The 24,128-nt window shown below is 35.1% G+C and overlaps 1 long non-coding RNA gene across 1 annotated transcript; it reads left to right on the top strand.

Annotated features, from left to right (window-relative positions):
* Positions 1–4,283: 4,283 nt before the first annotated feature.
* On the top strand, positions 4,284–6,803 carry LOC120211785. The gene is made up of 2 exons (XR_005524634.1): positions 4,284–6,315; positions 6,403–6,803. It is a non-coding gene; the product is annotated as an uncharacterized LOC120211785 (long non-coding RNA).
* Positions 6,804–24,128: the final 17,325 nt, after the last annotated feature.

The raw sequence follows: 24,128 nt of genomic DNA, 5'->3' as shown, positions 1-24,128 counted from the left end.
AGGCGCGCCCCCGGGAACGCGCCTTCATGTGAATAGTGAAATAATAGGTACTGATATATCTAGTGTCCCCGAGGGACATGAGTGACATAATAGGGCAATGATAACATATTCTCTGACGAAATAATGGAAGGCGCGCCCCCGGGAACGCGCCTTCATGTGAATAGTGAAATAATAGGTACTGATATATCTAGTGTCCCCGAGGGACATGAGTGACATAATAGGGCAATGATAACATATTCTCTGACGAAATAATGGAAGGCGTGCCCCCGGGAACGCGCCTTCATGTGAATAGTACTCCGATTATAGACACTATTATATGCAACGTATTATAAACTTTCAAAACAAACTTCAGTTCATAATCTTTCAAATTCTCAAATTCCCAAACTCTAAATTCTCAAATTCTCTGAAAATGAGTCGTCTTTCTGCTGTTGTTTTGTATGATGGAGAAATTAAGGAAGCTGAAGAGGGGGTTGTTTTTGAGTCAGATCATTATATCCCCTTAACCTTGAAGAAAAACATCACAATTGAGGAGTTAATCACAAAAATTTCGTTAAAGATTCGTGTAGCATGCCAGAGAAGACTATCTTCACTTCAGTACAGATTTCCTACTGAACTTTTTCCGCTCACGTATACATCATTTCAGCTTTCAAACGATGATGATGTTTCTATGATGGTTGATGCTCATATGGGGAGTTCACAATCTCTTATTGAAATGTATGCCACTTTTATTGAGGTTCGTGCAACTCGTGGTCTCTCATATTCCTCTCAATTTGGCATTGCATATCAAACTGATCAAGTTGATAGCCCGACACAACTGATCTGTAATGATTTCACATCATTAATGGCGGATCCAACGCCATATACCATGCCATCAAGTTCAATAGGAAGGCATTCATCTGCAACTGCTTATGATCTCAACCCACGTGGCTTCACCAATAATCCATATGGCAACATCTCTTCTATTTCAAGGGGCAGACATTCATCTGCCAATGTTTTCGACTTACATATGGAAATGCCAACGAGACGACAGTCTATTCACATCCCACATGATACAATGGCCTCAAGTTCAAGGGGAGGACACGCAAGCGGGAACTTATTTGACCTCAACATTGGATTATCGGAGGAACCCTCATCTCCACCAGAAGAACCTCTTCGGGAGCCAGGTGCAGATGGTGTTGAAACGGGATTATTCGTTGAACCTGACTCACCACAGTTTAACGTACATTCTGATGATGACGAGGATGACGTTCTGATAAATACAACACCAGCCAAACTTCCTGCACATATGTATGAGGCTGATTATGATGCAATGTATGAGCCTGAATTTCCAGATCTTCCTGATGTTGGCAACTATGGACTTCAATCATCAGTCAATGACGGTAATTTACATATTAGAATGGAGTTCGCATCGAAGGAGGAAGCAATGATGGCAATAAAGAGTTACAATATTCATAACTCAGTTCAGTCCCGAGTTGATCGATCTAACACGGAGAAATATGTCTGCTACTGCGTCCAACGTGACAACGGATGTCAATGGATGGTCCGTGTATCAAAGAGGAAGAGGAAGAACAACTTATGGGAACTAACCAGATACAACGGTCCTCATACATGTTGTGCAACAGGTATAAACCAGGATCATCCCAACTTGGACTCCAACATTATTTGTCAAGCAATCATGCCCATTGTGAAGCAAAGCTCTCATATAGCTGTTGCAGTGTTGATTTCTGCTATAGAGTCACAATATGGGTACACTGTCTCATATAAAAAAGCGTGGTTGGCAAAACAGAATGCCATTTGCAAACTTCATGGCGAATGGGATTCCTCTTACAACGAGCTGCCCAGTTGGTTTCATGTTGTGCAAAGACTTAATCCTGAGAAAATTGTTGAGTTCGAAACTCAACATCATTACGTGAATGATCGAATGGTTCGCGATCGCTGCCAATTTTACCGAGTCTTTTGGACTTACCCTCAGTGTATTAATGCAGTCAAGTACTGTAAACCAATTGTCCAAATTGATGGTACTTTCTTGTATGGGAAATACAAGCAAGTTTTATTATTGGCTGTGGTCCAAGATGGAAATCGCAATATTCTTCCTGTTGCGTTTGCCCTCGTTCAAGGAGAAGACACTGAGTCTTGGGCTTTTTTCCTTAAAAATTTACGTTTACATGTTGTCACCAGGGAACATTTATGCATTATTTCAGACTGAGGAGCCGGGATAAAAGCAGCAATGGACTCTTTGGGTACAATGTATAGACCTCCACATGTTCAACATCGTTATTGTGTCCGTCATATTACTGCAAACTATTACGGAAAATACAAGAAGAACGATGAACGTCAGTTAGTCGTGCGGATGGGTATGTTACTTTTTCCCAATTTTTCTATCAATTTCTTATTACTTATTTATACTTTATATTAACTATTACATATTCCTAATGGCTTAGGTTACGAACTCTTACCTTAAAGGTTTGAGTCGATGCTACAAGAGCTGTTTGGCAAAAATAAGAAGGGGTGCGAGTACATTATGGACATCAGCAAAGAAATGTGGACAAATGCATATGACGGGGGTATCGCTATGGTCATATGACAACAAACTTGGCTGAAGCAATAAATTCAACCTTAAAGGGGCGCGTCATTTACCAGTCACGGCGTTGGTTAAACGACTTATTTTCGTTTGGGTCAACTCTTTGCAAAGCTCGGTGGACAAGCTCTTACTTGGATGCAAAACGGACATATTTACCACCCAAGACTAGTAGTTGATTTACAGAAAAAAGTGGCTGCATCAAATGGGATGTTAGTTACAATTTTTTCTCACACCCGTGAATTGTTTCGTGTAACCGAAATGCCACGTCCGCTGCAAGGGATTGAAGCTAACTCTTTCAGAGTTAATCTGCAAGAGAGGTGGTGCGATTGTGGTTTCTTTCAAGCACTCAAATATCCATGCTCTCATGTCATTGCTGCTTGCTCACATTCGCATTTGGACTACAAAAATTATGTTGATCCCGTATACCAACTTTCACAAGTATTCAAGGTATATGAATTTGAGTTTCCGCCCATAAGAAACGAAAGAGACCCAAATGAGATTCAAACTTGGCTTACAATTGTACCAGATCCATTGCTATTGAGGGACTCAGGTCGTCCAAAATCTACTAGAATACATTGTGATATGGATATTCGGGAGAAGTCAACAGAACAAAAACGATGTGGGCATTGTAGAAACATCGGGCACAATAGAAAAAAATGTCCAGCTCTGTTATCATCATATAACCGTTAACTCTTATGTAATTAATATTGTATTTAAATGAATGTTTTTGTTTCTAATAATTTAATGTTATTGCATTTATATAATTTGTCAATGTATGTACACCTAAATAATTTTTTTAACTTTTAAATACATAAATATTTAATATATTTATTTAATATAATAATTAATATTATTAGTTATAATTTTTTAAAAATATAATAATAATTCCACCTTCTAAGTAGAGAAAATATTAAATTAAACAAATTAAAAGTTATTAAAAAGTTTATGTATACGATGACACATTTCATGTTCTGATTGGAGGATTAAATTTATTAAATTAAATTTTCAATAAGACTAATTTTATAAAATATGTAAGTCTTGAAGATTAAATATGTAATTATACTAATTTATTAACTTATGCATCAATATTTTCGTTAAATATTGATATGAGATGACTAGATTGATAACATTTAAATAATTAACTGATAAAATTAATAGATCGATAATCAAAATAAAAAATAATAATATAACCATATGTGTAATATTATAATTTCATACATTTTTCCTATAACTACAATAAAGTCAAAACTGGTTTTCATATATTGTTATATCATATTAATGTAGATAATTCACTCCACCTTTAACACACATTAACAAAATACATTTGATAATTCTTACATTATAATCGAAACATTTTACATAATATATTATTAATTTATAATAATAATAAAAATAAATTATTTATTATAAAACAAAATACGTGTCTGCTGAGTTGGCAAAGGCGTGTCCCTGGGGACGCGCCTTCCACACGTGGCATCCAACTCAGCGAAAACGCGGGTAAATCGCGTATCCGGGGACGCGCCTTTGTCAACTCAGCAAAAAGAGTGCTACTTCTGAAAATATTGATCAAACGATGTCAGAAAAAAAAATTTAAAGCAAACGGTGTCAGTTATATAAATTAGCCTGACACACGATTCCTTTTTTTCTTTTTCTCACTTCACTCTCGCGTTCTCGCCCGACCCTTCTCAACAATTGCACAATCTCTATATATTATTGCTCACTCCCATCTCCCTCACTTTTCATCCTTTTTCTTCTTCTCTCTCTTCCGAATCCCATATATAAAATCCACAGGTTTATCAATCATTATCTGGTTTTCTCTCTCTTTTTTCATTTTTGGTTATAACGATGATGGTGAATGATGAGTGGGTTGAGGCGGCGATCACGGACGACAACGTGGTGGTTGAGTTGTTGTTAAGGCTCAAGCAAGCCCAGGCGGCACCTCCTCTTTTCAAATCTGCCTTGACTGCGTTTAAATGGGGGATACGTCAGCGGAGGTCTAAACACATGCTGCTGCGATGCGACGCCAGGAGAGACGGAGATTTAAACGTCAGTGCGAGAGGTAGTCCCACCACGCCGCTTTGTTGGAGCGGTGGTAGCAGCGACGCCTCTCCTTGCGCCGTCGACGGCTTTGAAGTGACCAGCACACAGGTCCACTGCTCAAATCCTGTCGCACCTTCCAGATCCAAGGTTTCTTCTCCCTCTCTCGCTCTCTCTCTTAAGTTGTTGAATCTCTTTTGCTTTCATATTTCGGGTTGACAGAAACAATCTTTCGTGGCTATACCCAAATACGTATCGCCGCCGTTTTTTCGGGGTTGCCTTTTCGCGTTCTGGTTTTTGATTTGGAATGACAGTAATTCATCGGTTCCCAGCTGACTCACTGAGTTCACCAGATCTGCCATTATTAACGTTTCTCTTCATCATCGAACTTTCCGATTCGACATCTCCGATCATCGGATTTTATTCCGACCGTTGGACTAAAAAGCCCCCGTGTTTTAAAACTTTTTTACCATCTTCACGTGAAGACGGATTTTTACCGAACCTCCCTTTTAAACCACGCCCTTTTTAGGGCCGGAAAGGAAACTACACAGATCACGAGCTCGGTTAATACTTGAAACTCATCAACTCTGAAATCCGTTTACATCGGTAACCATCTTTACCAGATCAGACCTTTCCAGTAGAGGACCAATTTGTCAGAAGTGAAAATAAGATTCCCCAGCTCCCACCGTCCAAGTAGCTTTCCGAGCAGCGGGGGCATTTCGGTCTTAGTAATAGGTGGAAGTGAAGGGGGAGAGTTTATCAGGTGTGACGCGGGTGTGACCGGATTTGGTGGAGTCTTCGTTTACCTTCTCAATCTGTAACAGCACATCAGTGTTGTCTCTCAACTTGTCTCAGGGTTATTAGCTTAGCTCTAAGCGTGGGGTTGTGTAAGTCACGTGCGTGGTGTGCCAAGTCATGGCTTGGATTAGATTCGTCGCGTGCTTGTCAGTCTTACGTGGCGTCTTATTACCGGCTTTTGTCGTTTTCGTTTTTTTAATTCTACGCCGCTTTGGGCACTCTGACTCTGCCAGCTGTACTAAAAGAAGAGCCTTGGGTTGCATGTTTCTTCCTTGCATCCCGATGTTGATAGTATTTTGTTGTTATTATTAAAGGTCTCGGTTCGAATATTATGTATGTTCGATGTCCGGTTGAAAATCTTTGAACAGACGTTATTTTGTGTTTATCCCAAATTTATGAAAGAAGTATTTGTGAATTTGGGTTAAGTTGGTGTGTTGTTCGACTTATTTGAGTTCAATTTTGTTACACTGGCTCATAGGTAGGGATAGGGATGAATATGCATGTTCTTATTTCTATTAGATAAAATAAGGGTCTAATTGAAAAAATCTATAAGTGAGGGGTATTATAGCAATTATCTCTAAATGTGTAAAGGTCGATTGTATTATTATTCACGGATTGAATCGGATCTGTTGTTTTTCACCTTTAACTCGAACTGATGCGGGCATTACGGTGCAATTTCGGCAATGATTTTTCGTTCAAATCAGAAAGGATGGATTGTAATTAGGATATACCATTACTTTCTCTCAATGTTGTGACCTCAACAAACACGACAAGGATGGACCCAAATTCCGAGTTCTTTTTCAATGCCTGCTTGCTTTATTGATTAATGGTGGGTTTTGCAGAGCAGTGCTTCTAGTGAAACCAACAGAACAAGTTCCAAGAGGTCAAGAAGAAAGGAGGTAATAAAATTTCTAGTTGCGAATTCAGAATACATGTTTTGTGTCGAGAGTTGTTTTTTTAATGTAAACTTCACATGTATTGCACAGCTCGATTCGAACTCGAGCTTAATCGATAATGAACCAGAGAAAGTACCTCGTCTGGGGCCGCCGCCTTCTTCAGAGTCAAACTTGCTATCGGATGATCACCGTAAACCGCGGTTAGATTCGCACGATGCAGGCAAGGATATCTTCGTACTGCCTGATCTAAATATGATGCCTGGTGAAGATGATTCCGGTCCCGAAACGTTACACAGGACTAGCTGAACAGGCAAGAACCGATCACTTTCGGATTAGAATCGGAGGATTGAGAACTCAGGTGATGGCTTGAAATATTCTAATCTGAAAGATTATCCTCTCATTGGCTTCTTGTTTTGGAACTTTATGTATATAAATTAGTTGCTGTTCTTTGTAGGTGGAGACTTGTTTAAAACTGATTTCATACTTTTGGTTCATTCCTAGATTCATTGATGCCTTCTATTTCCTGCTGGTTACTTTTTACCGTGAGCCAAAGGTATTTTATTAGGGTGAGTATTCGATCGAGTTGAATAAACCGAAAAATAAATCAAAATCATTCTTTTTGGTATTTTGATTTAGATGGAGAGTCGTGGTTTTCAGTTGATGAGAGATTGGCTGATAGTTAACGGCAGTTCATTCTTTTTAGTTTGGATGGAGAGTCGTAGTTACCAGTTGATGAGGAAGAAGGAATTCTCTTTTCGGTCTTGCTTGAGGTATAAATACTGTGATCATAGGATGACTGATATCGAACATAGTCATCATAACTACCAGTAGACTATCAGTTTGAAAATGGTAAAGGAGAACTTCGAGTGACCATCTATGGTAGCTCCGAGGGTGGCTTGACATCTTTGGAGGGTTTTTGAAGATTTTATTTATTTGATGTTACGAGTGACTATGTCAGTAGAGTGTGTACATTTTCCGATGAATTTAATCCGGAGGTATAACGAATCTTATAGTTTTAGGAAACAATCATCATGGTGTTAACATAACAACTGATGAACTTAACCTGTTGCACACAAATATAAGACTAGGCACGACTCATTATTTCTAGGGTTCTAAACGAACTTAACATCTTTATCTTTTAGGTCAAATCATTTTTTTTGATATTTTCATCTCCTTATAAATTAAATTGATAAAACTTTTAAAACGAAGTTGTAGTTGAGGGTTTTTTACCTAATAGGGCAAACAATTTAATTAATTACCTTAATAAGGCATATAGAAGTTTATTTAGGGATATATGATATTTGTTACAGTGATTTAGAACTCATCACATCGAGGTGACGAGTTCTAATAAAAATATTTTTTATTTAATTTTTTTATTTCGATATGATAAAAATTAATAAAAAAAATATATATTTTATTAGAACTTGTCTTCTCGATGTGACGAGTTTTTTGAACACTATAGTAAATACCGTAAATTTAAAATTAAATTTATACTTACCCTATTTTCTAAAATAATTTACCCGTTTGCCCAATTGGACAAAAAAACGTAGTTGATGAGCATAGAGATTTTGGGATTTTCATTGAATTGGGAAAGGGATATGAAATTGAGTTTTGTGGTCTAGGAAGAAACAATTATTTTTTAAGGGTAAACTATATAAATAGTCGCTGAATTTTTAGGGCGCTTGCATTTTGGTCACCCAACATTTGAAACTTGCATCACATTCATCGAACTTTTAGTTTGTTTGCATCATGATCCCTATCGTTATCGGTCGTTAGCTGTCGTTAGTAGAGAATGACGTGGCCGGTTACTCTACTATTTGGGGCTGAATAAAAGCTCCTTTATTCAGCACCTAACTCGAATTTCATCCCTAAATTAAAAAACTTAAACCTTAAAAATCAAATTTTCTTTCCTTATATTTGTTTGGTCATCAATTCGTAGCAATGGATACACCACTAACTGCAATCCCAATATGTTTTTGTGGAATGTCAGCTAGCTTACGCACAACTTGGATGAATAATAATGCTAGAAGGAGATTATTTGGGTGCAGTAACTATGGGCATGGAAGGAGAAATTGCATTTTTTTGTTTGGTATGATCCCCTATTGAATCTACGTTCACGCACTACTATTGTTGGTTTGCTAACGAATATGAGAACCATGGAGAGAGGAGGAAGGTTTGAGCGAGTGATTTGGGTGGGTTGTTTAGGGATTTTGTTTTTGTTGATTATTTGGGTTGATGAAAGGGGTAATATTTGATATAGGATTTTATTTTTTATTTATGGTTTAAGGTTTGGTGTTTCAAGTTCACATTGATAAGCTACATTGATATTTAGGGATTTTGTGGGTTGTTTGTTTTTAATTTTATTTAGGGTTTTTTACTTCAATATTCTTCCATTGATGGCCAAAACCTTAAGCAAATGTAATTGCCATATAAAATGTAATTGCCAATTGAAGATGAATTGTCACATCTTTTCGATTAATGTTGTTTTACCAACCATAAAATATTCATTGAAAATCAATCACACAAATAGCTTGAAAAAATATAATATTTCAATTAACATGTCTAAGTAGTAATTCAAATAACTTCTTTCATTGATAAAACATTAAGAGAAAAATGGTATAAGTTACATAATATATGTAATGTTGTACCTTGTACCATTTTTTCTCTCAAAATACATCAAAATGTTACCATGTATCATGGTATATCTTTTTGGCGGCTTTATCATTCTGACTAATCTAGTAAGCCATATACAAAAAATGACCACTAAGGCATATACAAAAAATGACCGAGCCATATACAAAAAATGCAAAGCCATATACAAAAAAACCACTAAGCCTTAACATCCATCAATTGTTATGTGGTTTGAAACTTGAAATTGATTCTTGTGAATTCTGAATAACCATGTTTTAAGAGGGAGAAAGTGATTGCAACATCCATCTAACAACATAATATGCAGTTGGTTGTTGTTGTGGTAATTGGATTTACCTTCTTACTGTCTGTTTGATATCCTTCCTTTGCTCAGTTGATATGGTATGACTTGGCACTTGAGCAATTGCTACATCACACCTCCTAAACTGTTATGGGAATATTGAATACACTTGTAAGTTAAAGGAAAAGGCAATAATAGAGTGAAAGGTAGATAATTAAATGCTCACAAGTATTTTTGGTACTCTGCTAGCTGAAGATGATTGAAACCCTGGAGATGCACCAATTGAAGATGATTGAAACCCTGAAGGTGCACCAATAGAAGATGATTAAAACATTGGAAGTGTTGGATTTGAAGTAGCTCAATTTGTTGTTGTTGAATGTGCTGGAGGTACACTTGATACATGTGTAGAGTAGGTGGTTTGATAAGCCTAGAATTGTCTCTGACCTGAGTTCTACAAGTCCTTATATTATGGCCCACTTTATCACATTTCTTGCACTTAATTTCTAGGGTTCTTTGCCCCATACTAGGACCACTTTCTTGTTCATCATCAACATTTTTCCTTTGCTTTTTAGGCCTACCAGGTGGCCTCCTTTGAATTGGAGGAAGTATTGGCTCCATTGATGAGATTGGTTCCCACGAATTTTCTCCTCTTATAGGGTAGATAAAGTTAGAGTAGAGCTAGATTTGAGTTGAACTATGGTAGCAGTTGTCATCATAGTTTTCTAGCTTCTCTTGAGTAAATATCATGACTGAAACAACATGTGCACATGAGATCCCTATTTAGAAACATGAAGGTATTAGATGCACCATTTCCTAACTGTAGTTATACAAATGAAGAAGGAAATAACTAAATTATGTATTAAATGACATATTATACTTATAAGACCCAATTTTCTACAAGAGCAATCTCTAATTTCTAGGTCAACCATATGTTGGCCAGATGAACCAAATGTAACTTCATATCTTAGACCTCCAACATATGATGGCCAACACTTAACATCTTACCCAATTAATGTGTCAATCTTCTTTTGAATCTTAGGACACAATAAACCAGTGTATTTATGAATATCTTATCCCCTTTTTGAAATTCTATGCATCATATTGGTACGAATAATCTCTATCATGGTCAAGATGGGCTTGTCTCTTGCCTCGAGAACCATCTTGAAAACTATGTTCATTAGTAACTAAACAGATTCCAGAAATAATAAACAATAAACAGATTTTGAAACATTGAAACAATAAATATTCCGAGTAAACAACAAACAATAATCATTGTGGAAAACATTGAAACATACAGTAACAAATGAAACAATAAACATTGAAACTTTGAAACAGTAAACATGAATTTTAGCTTGTTGAAATATACAATTTATTGAAACATTGAAACAATAAACATCCTTTGAGTAAACATGTAAACATGAATTTTAACTTATTGAAATAGTAAATAAATATTGAAATTATATTTACCTTATTGAAACATTCTGAGTAGTTAATTAACAAGATGTCACAGTTTGACCTTGTGGGAAAATGAGACTTGGACCACATGATAGGATCTTTTGACTTTAACCAGTTGTAAGCATCCTCTGACAACCCTCTCATTTCTGTCATTGCTCTATCGAAATTCCTCACAGTATTTTCCCTTGCAGCTTTCCACAGAGTATCTTTCAAGGCTTTTCCTTTATAGCCTTCGACATTCTTGAAATTTGAATATAAATACCGAACACAAATTCTGTGTTCAACATCGAGAAACAATGTAATAATAGAGTCAACAAGTCCCTGTCACATAACCATGTACAAACAACAACAATTAAATATATATTAGATGTACAAATAGTAGCAAATAAATATCAAACTTGGACTATCACATTTTGTTTATCAGACATGAATGTCACATGATGAGAGTTGTTAATGTACAAGTCGTCTCCCAATAAGAAACCCTTACCAACTATCACAATTTTCAAATTCCACAACAGCCATTGCTATGAGATAAATGCAGTCATTTGCATCAATTTCCACAGCAGCCAATATGCTCCCCTGGTACTAACTCTGCTATGAGATAAATGCAGATTTTGTATGTGTCATGTTGAAGAGCTTTATTCATCCAACTTTACAACCATATGTATTTTCCTACAATGTAGAATAAAAATTAAGCCTTGCAAAAAATTTGTTGAGTTAATCGATTGAAGAATATGACCAAGAGGGGGGTGAATTGGCAATTAAAATTTTGGTGGAAGCTTTTGCAGAAAATTGAAAGAAATTTGCACAGCGATTTAGAGTGGTTCGACTTTCTCAACCAAAGTCTACGTCCACTACCTTAGCTATCCACACTAAGGATTTTTCACAAATTCACTAATTTGTCTTTCTTTTGAGAACAAAGAGTAACCTTACAAATCCTCAAGAATTATACCCCAAATTCTTAAGAACACTCTCTCCCAAAGAGAACAATACAAATTTGCAAACTTACAAGGAAATCCTCACAAGGTAGATTGCTTGCACAATTCTAGAACAAAGAAAAGAACACTCAAGAATGAATACAATTGAGCACAATAAGTGTTCTTGAAAGCAAAATGAATATTGAATGAAAAATAGGCTTGAAATGCTCAAACTTGAGGTTTGATGCTTTCTCTTTGATTCTCTCTTGATTTTAGTTGCTTGATGTTTCTTGTTATTGATCAATGGCTTCTAAGCTTGCTTAAATACACCTTGAATCACTTCTGAATGTTGGGGATGATTAGTGAAGATAATATAGCCGTTTTAGTATGAAATCAATTAATAAAACAGCTTGGAGCGTGGAGGGAATCGATTCCCTAAGTGTAAAATTCAAATATTTCGATCGTTAAACAGTTGGGGAATCGGTACCCCCTGGGGGGAATCGGTTCCCTCTGAACATATTGGAATTCTCGGAGCCAAACCATTCAGGGGGGAATCGGTTCCCTCTGAGCAATCTGAAATTTTTGGCTTATAGATGGTTCGAAATATTTTGTAAAATCGTTTTGAAATTATTTTAAGATTAAAACTTAATTTTACACTTGAGTAAGGATTAAAAATGACATTTTAAAGATTTGGATTAATATTTTGATATTCGAATAATTATATCGAATATACTTAGAAAATCTTTTTGGAAAATCTTAAAATTCATTTAACTTAATTTGTTATATCGAAATATCAAAATGTTTTCAACAATTTCCCCCTTTTTGATATAACAAAACATTTTAGTAATTTTAAGATTTTGAAATCAAGTTTTGAAATTACTCCCCCTTACTCTAACACTTCTCCCCTTTAATTACTCTAACACTTCTCCCTTTTAAAACTCTTTAATATTTCTCCCCCTTTTTGTTAAATCAAAAAGACTTTTAAAACAAGGTTTTGAAATCATTTAGCCAATTGATTATATATATAGTTTAAGCTGTTAAGATCACAATCAAGAGAAACGTTAGCCATTAGTTTCATAATCAATATTCATAATTAAGTGACATGACAAAATTGGTCATATTGCTAAAATGATGTAAATGATGCAATAATTTAACTAAACCAAATATTCAAACATCCAAACAAATCCAAAGTTTAACAATCCACAAAAATCAAACATTTAAAATATTCAAAATGTTGAAACAATAAGCTTTAAGTTCAAAGTACTAAAGCAAAACAAAGAATCAAGCATCCGTAGGAGGACCGGGATGAGGAAAACGAGCTCGCATAGCGTCCATCTCATGAGTGAGTTCATTAATACGAGCGTTTGTTGCTTCATTGTTTGCACATATCTCCTAAAGAATTTCCAATTGTTGAGCTCCCATTGTGGATAAATGGGACTCCATAGAAGAAAAGCGCGAATCTATAGTAGCATATCGGAAATCGAATGTCTCCATAAAAGATTGAAAATATGGAGGCATTTGATTCGTTTGGTGTGCTTGCTCCTCGGGCTGCTCAGGCTCATCTTCGGCTTCATCGATGTCTCGCATTAATTGTTCAAGCTCGAGATCATCTTCACCTTCTGGTGGAGCTCGTGAAGAACTAGCTCCCAGAGTATTTTCAGAAGATCGAACACATTCACCGGTTTCCTTATCCTTTATCCATCCCGCTCTCGTTAAGGAAAGAAGATTAATTTGTTTCTTTAAAGGAAAGACGACATCTAGACCTACTCTAAGCTCGGATTTAGAAAATAGATTACTTAGAATGCAGCCATAAACTAGAGAGGAACAAAGTTTCTTATTTGGCACTAAGTTTACGGTTTCAACGATTTCAGCAAAAATAATCTCAGGAAGATTTATTTTAATACTGTTTTGGAAACAATGTAACCACCAAAGATATAAAGCACGAAGAGTAGAGTAACGACCTCCAGATGGTCGAAACCACCAAGAAATCATTAGATGAAGAAAATGATCATGAAGGTCTAAGACACTCGCACTATCTCTTCTTTTATAACGAGAACCTAAAACCTGTTTTTCATTTGATATACCATCATTATCTAATCCTAATGCTTTGGTTATGTAAGCCGAGTTAATATGTAAGAATTGTCCTAGGAGGTAAGAATGAACTTCTATGGTCTCAGTTTGAGCTCGGTTTTTGACACAAACGGCATTAGAATAAAAGATGCGAACAAGTTGATGGTAAACTATAGGTTCAAGGTCACAAAGTTTATCAAAATTCCACTCTTGTAGAAGAGGAAGATATTTAAAATTGATATTTATCGTAGCTTGACGAGAAGGGATACGTTCTTCTCTAATTTTGTAAGAGTCAAAATATTGATAATACCAAAAACGATGATTTCTATTATCAGGATGATTGAAGCACGAGTTTTGGATAGTCATATTAGGATCAATGGGATTAGGAATTGGAATTGCATGAATAGGAGGAGGATTTGGAGGTGGATTTGGTTGACGGTGTGAGCGACTAGATGATGACCTAGCACGTTTAGGATTGGACATGGTTTAGGAAGTCGGAATAAAATGGATAACATGCAATTTAGAAAACACATGTATGCAATTCAATCAATCCCAAAACTCAATTGAGTCCTCAATATTTCAAGGTTCTCTAAACCAATCCTAATGGGCAAAGTTTTCGAAAAACTTATTGAAAAATAAGGTTTTGAAAATCAATATATGTATAGTTTTTATAATAACAACGTAATTCAATCAAAACATAATTTTTTCCCCGAAAATTTCAAAAAATTTGGAAAAATCTTGTGCTTTTGATGAAATTAGTTGTAAAAATTTAGTTTCTAAACACTAATAAGCAATGCCCAATCACTATTTCTATTTAAAACTAGTTCTATGTTCAAAATTAATGAAATAGAGAGTTTATAAAAATTTACCTTGAAAGATGAGATTGAGTGGATTTTGATGTTGTTTGCACGATTTTAATGATGCTAGCAGGTTTATAGATGATATTGAAGTGAATTCCGATTAAAAACGTTGATTTGAGGCAAGAATAAGATAGGGAGAATAGAGAGGGGAAACGGCGGCAAGGAAGAAGAGGGTTTAGGATTTTTAGGTGTTCTGCCCGTGTTAAAATCCAGAACCCCAGGGGGGTATCGATTCCCCTGCGGGGGGAATCGGTTCCCTCATGGGGGTATCGATTCCCTCTGCACCAAAATGCTAAAATCCAATTTTAAACACACAAAATGCTAAATTAATTTTCTCTAGTGGTATTGGCAACTCATGTATTGAAAATTAATCACGTTCAAACAATCAAATTAATCTTTAAACTATATTTGAACATAAAGTTAATTTTCATCAAGAATCATAAACTCCCCCTAACTAATAGCAATGAATGCAATCAAAAATTATTATTCTAAGCATTTTTCATTTAGTCTTAAAAGTACTAAAATTATTTTAACACTAAGTGAAGATAGGTTGGTCAAACCTAATTCTCTCCTAAGTGTCCAAAATCTTTCCTTGTCTAAAAGTTTTGTAAAGATATCCACTAATTGGTGAAAAGTATCAACAAATTCTAGAACTAAATATTCCTTAGTGACATGGTCTCTAATGAAGTGATGTCTTATTTCAATGTGCTTAGTTCTAGAGTGTTGGATGGGATTTTTAGTGAGACAAATAACACTAGTATTGTCACACTTGATAGGAATGGTACATACTTCAATTCCATAATCAAAAAGTTATTGTTTCATCCATAAACTTGTGCACAACAACTACCAGCTGAAATGTATTCGGCTTCAGTGGTAGATAATGCAACACAATTTGTTTTTTTAAAACCAAGAAATCACATATATCCAAGGAATTGGCAAGTACAGGAGGTGTTTTTTTTTAATCTAATTTGCATCCTCCATAATCCGCATCAGAAAAGGCATGCAAGATAAAGTCTCTAGGATACCAAAGTCCTAAACTAGAAGTGTCCTTTAGGTATCTAAAGATTCTCTTAACAGCTAGTAAATGTGATTCCTTAGGACATGATTGAAATCTAGCACATAAGCAAACACTAAACATAATATCCGGTCTACTTGCAGTTAGATAAAACAAAGAGCCAATCATTGACCTATATAATTTAACATCTACACATTTACCTCCTTCATCTAAGTCAAGATTTGTTGAAGAGCTCATTGGAGTGTCATGAGGTTTGCCATTTTCTAGTCCAAACTTCTTGAGCATATCTTTGACGTACCTAGCTTGATTGATGAAGATGTCATCTTTTCTTTGCTTGATTTGGAGTCCCAAGAAAAATGAGAGCTCCCACATCATGCTCATCTCAAACTCACTTTGCATTAGCTTAGAAAATTCTTGGCAAAGAACATCATTAGTAGAACCAAATATTATATCATCAACATAAATTTGAACTACTAATAAATCTTTACCTTTATGCTTTAAAAACAATGTAGTGTCAACCTTCCCTTTTGAAAAACATTTTTCAATTAAAAAGTTTGACAATCTTTCATACCAAGCTCTAAGAGTTTGTTTTAAACCATAAAGCGCTTTTGTCAATTTAAGAACATGATCCGGAAATTTTGAATCTTCAAAACCTGGAGGTTGTTCCACATACACTTCTTTCTTTATAAAACTATTTAAAAATGCACTTTAGCATCCATTTGATATAATTTAAATTCATGAAGACATGCAAACGCTAATAACATTCTAATTGCTTTCATCCTAACTACGGGAGCGTATGTTTCATCATAGTCTATGCCCTCTTCTTGAGTATACCCTTGAGCAACAAATCTAGCCTTGTTTCTCACTATATTACCACTCTCATCATTCTTATTCCTAAATACCCATCTAGTACCTACAATAGATTTATTACTAGGCCTTTCAATTAATGTTCATACTTTACTTCTCTCAAATTGATTTAATTCTTCTTGCAAAGCCATAATCTAATGTTCATCTTTTAATGATTCTTTAATATTCTTAGGCTCTATGCATGAAATAAATGAAACATAATTACAAATATTTCTAAGAGAAGATCGAGTTGTTACCTATTTGGATGGATCACCTATAATCTCACCATCATTGACATAGTTGTACTCTCTTGGATAAGATACTTCACTTTCTTCAATGGTTGGATTCTCAAGAGGATCATGAGTTACCTCATCTTTTTTTTATTCCTTTGATGATGGTTCTTCAACATCATGTCTAACTTCATTTGTATTTATAATACCTACATCATCATTCACACAAGAATCCTTCCTCGGAAGGGGATTATCATCGAAAACGTGTATAGACTCTTCTACAACTAAAGTTCTTTTATTAATACTCGACAAGATTTAGAATTTAAGGAATAACCCAGAAAATTCCTTCATCACTTTTAGCATCAAATTTGCCAAGGTTTTCTTTACCGTTTTTCAAAACAAAACATTTACATCCAAAAGGATAAAATAGCTAATGTTAGGCTTTTTATTTTTGAAAATTTCATATGGAGTTTTCTTTAAAATTGGCCTAATCATTACTCGATTTACACATAACAAGCGGTATTTGTGGCTTCCGCCCAAAATATTTTGGCAAATTATTTTCACAAAGAATGGTTCTAGCCATTTCTTCTAAAGTTCGATTTTTCCTCTCAACAACTCCATTTTGTTGAGGGGTTCTAGGTGCTGAAAAATTATGGCTAATACCATTAGAATTACAAAACTCATTAAATCCAAGATTTTCAAATTCAGTGCCATGATCACTTCTAACACTAGTGATAGAGTAACCTTTTTCGTTTTGGATTACTTTTGAAAATGTGATGAAATTTTCTAATGCTTCATCTTAGTACTTAAGAATAGAACTCAAGTATATCTAGAATAGTCATCTACTAAGACAAATGCATATTGTTTTCCACCCAAGCTAGTAGTCCTAGTTGGCCCAAAAAGATCCATGTGGATCAATTGTAATACTCTACTAGTTGACACGTCATTAATGGATTTAAAAGAAACTCGCTTTTGTTTTCCTTTAGCACAAGCATCACAGATTTTATCATTATCAAATTTAAGCTTAGGCAACCCTCGAACTAAATCACCTTGAATTAGCCGTTGCAAAACACTCATACTAGCATGTCTAGTCTCCTATGCCATAACCAACTATCATGTTCATCCTTAGCAACTAGGGACAAATTAGTCATATCAATAGAATCTAAATTCACCATGTATATTTTCCTATTCTATGACCAACAAGCATAATCTGATTAGATGCAATGTCAATGACTTTACAACCATTAATATCAAACATGACATTGAATCCCTTATCACAAAATTGACTAATACTCAATAGATTATGCTTTAATCCATTCACATATAAGCATTCTTAATTTGTATGGAAGAGGTATTACCAATAATACCAATACCTTCAATGTGACCTTTTGAATCATCACCAAAAGTCACTTCCCCTCCATTTTTGGTGTTAAAATGAACGGTTTTTGTCTCCGGTCATGTGTCTTGAGCATCCACTATCAAGGTACCATGAATTTGGATTTGTTTCCCGTGCCTTGTAGCAATGCTCCTTTTCCTACAAACATAGATTAATTTCTAATTTTTGGTACCCAAATTCTTTTGGGTCCATATTCATTAGTTTCCAAAATCCTAGTCCCCTTAGGTATCCATTTGTGTAGGATATCCTTATCTTTAGTAGTAATGAGCTCTTTAGGAATCCATATAATTCTAACGATTTTTCTATTAGAGGTTCTTTGGGGACCTCTATGATTGTAGTTTTTAAAATTTTTTCTAACAAAGTTGGATTTTGAATTTTCTCCATTTTCAAAACTTTTTGTTCCAACTTTATCAAAAGAAGCTTTAAGATCATCAATTTTCTTTTGATGATCATTATTGACCTTTGAAAGTAAATTTTGCAAATCCAAAATTTTTTTCAAACTCTTCTAGTTTGATTTGCAAATCTTTGATTTTACTTTCAAGATCGTTGTTGGTTTTGGATATGAGTTTATTTTCATTTTTCAATTTTGAAACATCATTTTATATTTTAAAACAATTTCTCATAATCCGAAGCCAACCCATTATATTCCTCTAATAGCTCATCATAGGATATATCATCAAAATCAGATGAGTTAGAGGTTACCTTAGAATCTTCCCCGAATGCCATCAAGCACAAGTTTGCTACTTCTTGTTCTTCTTCATCGGAACCTTCATCATCGCTCCATGTAGCCACATGAGCCTTGTGCTTATTCTTTGATTGACCCTTTCTCTTCAATTGTGGGCAATCATATTTGACATGCCCCAACTTTTTGCATTCATAGCAAATGATCGGGTCCTTCTCTTTTGGTTCATTTTTTAGGCCTTCATTTCGTTTGAATTTTCTCCCTCGGTAAGGTCTCATCATATTTCTGAACCGTTTGGCAAACAATGCCATTTCCTCATCATCGTCATCTTCATTCGAATCACTCTCATCTTTTGTGGATTTGAGAGCAACTCCAATGTTTTTCTTCTTCTCCTTCTCTTTTGATGCCTCTTCAATCTTATCGAGGTCTACCTCATCTTCAAGTATCATTTCATGAGTGAGGAGTGAACCGATTAGCTCTTTAAGAGCTAAGGACGTTAGATCCTTAGACTCGATGATTGTCGTCTTCTTTGATTGCCACGATTTTGGAAGGGAGTAAACTAACTTCCTCACAAGCTTTTCATTTGAAATGATCTCTATATGATTTGAGACCATTGACAATCGTTGAGAATCTATCTGTCATAGATTTGATATATTCATTTGGTTTCATCCTGAAATTTTCATAGCTATGCGTTAGAATACTAATTTTAGATTTCTTTACCTCATCGGTACCTTCATGAGTGACTTGAAGTTTGTCCCATATTTCTTTGGCGGTTGTACAAGATGAAACTCTTCCGTATTCATCTGGTCCAAGAGCACAAAATAAATATGGATGGCTTTGAAGTTGAGCTGGAACATTTTTGTCTCTCCTTCACTCCATAATCTTGGATGAGTGAGAGGCTTGAAGTATCCTTTTTCTACGACATTCCATGCTCCCATGTCACTTGCTTGAATGAAGTACATCATTCTATTTTTCCAATAGGAATAGTTAGCCCCATTGAAGAAAGGAGGCTTGTTGACATGCATCGAATCGAGACCGGAGTCGAAGTTTGAAGTAGAGGCCATTGATGACTTTGATTATCGATGTAACTCTTCCCGAATCGACTCAAGAGGTGATTAAACCTTCAAATGAGTTAGGCTCTGATGCCAATTGTTGAGTTAATCGTTTGACGAATATGGCCAAGAGGGGGTGAATTGGCAATTAAAATTTTAGTGGAAGCTTCTGCAGAAAATTGAAAGAAATCTGCACAGCGATTTAGAGTGGTTCGACTTTCTCAACCAAAGTCTACGTCCAATACCTTAGCTATCCACACTAAGGATTTTCCACAAATTCACTAATTTGTCTTTCTTTTGAGGACAAAGAGTAACCTTACAAACCCTCAAGAATTATATCCCAAATTCTTGAGAACACTCTCTCCCAAAGAGAACAATACAAATTTTAAACTTACAAGGAAATCCTCACAAGGTAGATTGTTTGTACAATTCTAGAACAAAGAAAAGAACACTCAAGAATGAATACAATTGAGCACAATAAGTGTTCTTGAAAGCAAAATGAATATTGAATGAAAAATAGGCTTGAAATGCTCAAACTTGAGATTTGATGTTTTCTCTTTGATTCTCTCTTGATTCTAGTTGCTTGATGTTTCTTGTTATTGATCAATGGCTTCTAAGCTTGCTTAAATACACCTTGAATCACTTCTGAACGTTGGGGATGATTAGTGAATATAATATAGTCGTTTTAGTGTGAAATCAATTAATAAAACAGCTTAGAGCGTGGGGGAATCGGTACCCCATTAGGGGAATCGGTTCCCTAAGTGTAAAATTCAAATATTTCGACCGTTGAACAGTGGGGGGAATCGGTACCCCCTGGGGGGAATCGGTTCCCTCCGAGCATACTGGAATTCTCGGAGCCAAACCATTCAGGGTGAATCGGTACCCCTTAGGGGGGAATCGTTCCCTCTGAGCAATCTGGAATTTTTGGCTTTGAGATGGTTCGAAATATTTTGTAAAATCGTTTTGAAATTATTTTAAGATTAAAACTTAATTTTACACTTGAGTAAGGATTAAAAATGACATTTGAATGATTTGGAGTAATATTTGATATTCGAATAATTATATCGAATATACTTAGAAAATATTTTTGGAAAATCTTAAAATTCATTTAACTTAATTTTTTATATCGAAATATCAAAATATTTTCAACAAAATTAATTAATAATATAACTAATTTTTGTTAGTATGTGCTAACAACTGTAAATCACTATGTGAATAATCAATAATACCTCATCATTAGCTATACAAGCAAGGCTCTTCAATCAAGCTATGTGAGTAAACTTTTGTTGTTGTCTGCTAGCAACATTAAACATGATTTCGGTCCTATAATTTTAAATATGTACTTATACAGTTAATATTATAATGACATTATATTATTTTTGAAAAATACATCATCATTTTTTCTTGGAACTTCAAAACCTGATTACATCTTCCCATTGATACCTGAGCACTAGGTGGGACAGTTTGCGGCTGAGATCATTCTTAAAGTATTTCTTTTTTAAAAGAACTCTTGTGGTCTCTCCATCTCTTTCCTAACGCTTGCTTTAAATAATCGTCTGAGACCTCTAAAGAAAATTTCTCCTACAAATAACATAAATGTTCAAAGTAATATAAATTACTATTGAACTGTTATGGATGATCTATTATAATGACATTATTACCTTAACAAAATCCAAATCCTGGTTTTTGTTACTATTTGGCATTTCATGCCATGACTCATAATTGATCGATAAAATATTAGCATTACGTGCAACCATACCCAAGTAACCGGTAAAAGATGTGCTTCTGGGCCAATAGGTTGACTGACATCGTTTCTTGAAACTTTCACACGGTGCCCATGAGGAAGTTGGTATAATTCCTTCAACGTTGTACGTCCTCTAGTCTTGCGTGTTCGACCATTTTCAACTATAAGAAATAAAATAAGTTTTCAAAATGAACCAGTAATTAAAGAAAGTGTTGAACATTACCTTCAATTTCTAAAAAATGTCGCTAAAGTACGTGTTTTAGCGACGTTTTCAACAATCACCGCTAATTTTACCATTTAGTGGCGTTTTGGATATAAACTTTGTGATATGTACAAATTTAGTAGTGTTTGCTTTAAAAACGACGCTAAAAATGTTGCTAAAAATATTTATTTAAGGACCAACATAAAATTTGGGAGTTTGAAGATTCAAGGATCGTGGGATCGTGGTGGGCATGGCGAAGAAGGTCACGACGGCATCGAACGGCTCCAATCAACAACATATTTGTTGGGTCTTTGGAAAAGGGGGGAGTAGAAAATGTTAGGGAAAATAAAAGGTGAGATCGGGTTTAAGGGTTAGGGAGATAAAACTTTTAAAATTTGTGGTGTTTTTAAACCTAAATGCCACAAACATGTCAAACTATTGCGGCGTTTGTAAATAAACGCCGCTAAAGTACTACTATGTTGCGATGTTTGTTGAAAAATACTAATATAAATGAACCCTATTACAACATTTATATAAAAATACTACTAAAGTACTACTCTGTTGGCGTTTGTTGAAAAAAAACTATAAATTAACCCTATTACAGTGTTTGTAAAAAACACAGTTATAGTACTACTCTATCATGACATTTTGTATAAAAAGCCACTATATATGACCCTATTACGACGCTTGTATAAAAACGTTGCTAAAGTACTACTCTGGTGTGGCGCTTGTTGAAAAATGTCACTATGGATGAACTATTGCGACAATATGTTTAAAACACCGCTAAATTCTATTGCGGCGTTTGTTTTTGTATAAAACACTGTTAAAGTTACAATTTTGTGGTGTTTGGAATGTAAACGCCGCAATATGTTTAAAGTTAGTGGCGTTTACTCTCAAAACGTTGTTGTAGAACAATTTTGTTGTTGTGGAAAAAACGAGTTTAAATGAATAGTCAATGATATTTTGTAACTTTTATAGTTAAGGAATTCAACAAAGTAACACTCTATAATTGAAAGATCATTTTATAATTTTTAATAATCGATAGATTTAATAAAGTAATACCCTATATAGTCAAAATACAATTTGTGTACTATACATTTATATTTATTACTTCATAATTTTTTTATTAATTTAGGGTAAATACATGTTAATATCTCAACTATTTGAGTTTGAACGCTTACACTCTTAATATTCCTGATACTCGAATTCGGACCTCAAAGAATAACAATAATTTTTCACTCAGGTCGCTCGGTTTGTGCTACTCCATGAAATATATTACATTTCTAAAGAAAATATACAAATTCAAACTAATAAAACCATATTCTTAATAGAGAAAGTTACAATCACCAAACGTAAATCATAAAACTATTCTTATGAATACTAATATTAATAATAAAGTTTGTGACTAAATAGTGTTCAATCGCTGTACATAAAATATGCAGGATGAATTGTGTTTGTTCATCCTATCGTAGTGCATTACAATCTCCGCAGCATTACAGTTAATAATGGAAATCAATCTCAACTGTACGCATAGACTTCCCTCCTTACCAGCACCGGCGTTTCACCCAAGTCCTTGATCTCCGGTGATCGTTCCGGCGTAGAAGGAAGCCGCGACGAGAACTTAACGAAAGGAAACTCGTCAGCTCGGCTCGACTCATCCTCGAAATTCAGCGCGTAGCTCATCGGATCGTAGCTAAAATCGGAGGAGCCGTGGTGCTTGTGGCCTCCTTTCCAGATCCAGGCCGTTAGGTTCCTGCACTTCTCTTTAATGTGAGGCGATCTCGACGACTTCGCCTCCTCCAACGGCTCGAAGCCGTCTCCGTCTCCGATTTGTGCCGCAGCCACCGCCAAACCGAAACAACACATCGACGACCTCACCTTCTCTCTCAACGACTCTCTCGGCGATGAGAAATTGAAACTGTCATTATACATTCTGCAGATTATGAGAATACTGATTGGGGGGAAATGTTGGGTTTATATAGGTCGAGCTGAAAATATAAAGAAAGTAAAAGACGGATAAGGACCCGAGTTTGGTGGCGCGTATAAAGTGATGGCCGTTACATCCGAGAGTGACAAACATCTTTAAAAGGAAACCGTGGGCCGGCCGTGGGTAGGTAGTTGCGTTGGTTTCTCTCGTTAATAGCGCGTGAGATTTTTCTGGGACAAATAGGTAAATTTACTTATATATTTTTTTTTCATTATTTAATATGAGAGGTCCATTGTTAGTTGAAAATTAATGAAATTTGGTAAAGTGTGGTTGTTATCAAGTGTATTTTAAGATTCTAAAAAATGTTTTCTATTTTTGTTTTATGTTTTTATTTCTAGAAAATGTTTTCATTTTTAATTTTTTAAAAATTAGAAAATATATTTGGTTAATATAAATGAAAACTTAAATTCAAAAATAAATATTGTGAAAAT

Source organism: Hibiscus syriacus, unplaced genomic scaffold (genome assembly GCF_006381635.1).
Source record: "Hibiscus syriacus cultivar Baekdansim isolate YM2019G1 unplaced genomic scaffold, ASM638163v2 tig00109987_pilon, whole genome shotgun sequence".
Lineage (NCBI taxonomy): Eukaryota > Viridiplantae > Streptophyta > Magnoliopsida > Malvales > Malvaceae > Hibiscus > Hibiscus syriacus.
The sequence above is the reverse complement of the archived record's forward strand: the minus strand, read 5'-3'. Positions and strand labels throughout refer to the sequence as shown.